A 1,557-nucleotide genomic window follows, 5' to 3' on the forward strand; every position below is an offset into this window, starting at 1 on the left:
ATGAGCGCCGCAGGGAGCCCCGACGGGGCGGCCGCAGTGCCAGCACCGCTCACGCTCCTCCTCCTCTTCCTCCTCGGTGCCTTCGCGCTCTTGGCGGGGGCGCGTCGGAGAAGCGGGACCAAAGGGAAGTTTTCGGGTGGTCGAACCCCCCCGGGTCCTTTCGCTTGGCCGTTGGTGGGCAACGCCTTGCAGTTGGGGCGCTTGCCCCACGTGGCGTTGGGGCGGCTGGCACGGGGCTACGGCCCCGTTTTCCAGCTGCGGTTGGGGCGGCGGCGGGTGGTGGTGCTCAACGGCGAGGCGGTTATCCGGCGGGCGCTGGTGGGGTCCGGAGGACTTTTCGCCGGCCGCCCCGATTTCCCCTCCTTCCGCTTGGTGTCCGGCGGGCGCAGCGTGGCTTTCGGGTCCTGCTCGCCCCGGTGGAGGGCTCGCCGGCGCCTGGCTCACGCCGCCCTGCGCGCCCGCTCGACGGCGGCCGAGGTGGAGCGGCACGTGGCGGCCGAGGCGGGAGAGCTGGTCCAGCTTTTCCTGCGGCGCAGCCGGGGCGGCGCCTACTTTGAGCCTTCCCCGCTCTTGGTGGTGGCCAACGCCAACGTTCTCTGCGCCCTCTGCTTCGGCCACCGCTACGGCCACGCCGACGGCGAGTTCGCGGCGCTGCTGGGTCGTAACGACCGCTTCGGGCAGACGGTGGGGGCCGGCAGCATGGTGGACGTGTTGCCCTGGCTCCTGCGCTTCCCCAACCCCGTGCGCCGTGTCTTCCGCGACTTCCAAGCCCTCAACCAGGAGCTACACGGCTTCGTGTGCGCCAAGGTGGCCCAGCACCGCCGGACCTTCGACCCGCGCGCCCTCCGCGACATCAGCGACGTCATGATCGCCGCCGTGGAGCGCGGCGACGGGCCCCCCGAGGGGCTGGGACCCGAGGACGTGGAGGGCGCCGTGACCGACATCTTTGGCGCGGGGCAGGACACCACATCCACGGCGCTCTCGTGGGTCCTCCTGCTGCTGCTGAAGCACCCGCAGCTCCAGCGGGACATCCAGGCTGAGCTGGACCAGGTGGTGGGACGCTCCCGGCTGCCCACGGCTGAGGACCGGCCCCACCTGCCCCTCTTGGAGGCCTTCATCTACGAGACGCTGCGCTACAGCAGCTTCGTGCCCATCACCATCCCGCACGCTACCACGGACGACGTGGAGCTCGAGGGCTTCCACATCCCCAAGGGCACCGTGGTCTTCATCAACCAGTGGTCGGTCAACCACGACAGCAGCAAGTGGCCCGACCCTCAGCGCTTCGACCCCACGCGCTTCTTGGACGCGCAGCGGCGCCTGGACCGCAACCGGGTCAGCAGCATCATGATCTTCTCAGCCGGTCAGCGGCGCTGCATCGGCGAGCAGCTCTCCAAGCTCCAGCTCTTCCTCTTCACCGCCATCCTCCTCCACCAGTGCTCGTTCCACACCAACCCAGCCGAGCACCTCACCATGGACTGCGTCCACGGGCTGGCACTGAAGCCACGGTCCTTCACCGTCACGGTGCGGCAGCGGCACCCCGCACTCATCCAGCCCTGA

The 1,557-nt window shown here is 70.1% G+C and overlaps 1 pseudogene; it reads left to right on the plus strand.

Annotated features, from left to right (window-relative positions):
- On the plus strand, nucleotides 1-1,557 carry LOC147528484 (cytochrome P450 1B1 pseudogene; annotated as a pseudogene).

This window comes from Tauraco erythrolophus, chromosome 6, assembly GCF_009769465.1.
Source record: "Tauraco erythrolophus isolate bTauEry1 chromosome 6, bTauEry1.pri, whole genome shotgun sequence".
Classification (NCBI taxonomy): domain Eukaryota; kingdom Metazoa; phylum Chordata; class Aves; order Musophagiformes; family Musophagidae; genus Tauraco; species Tauraco erythrolophus.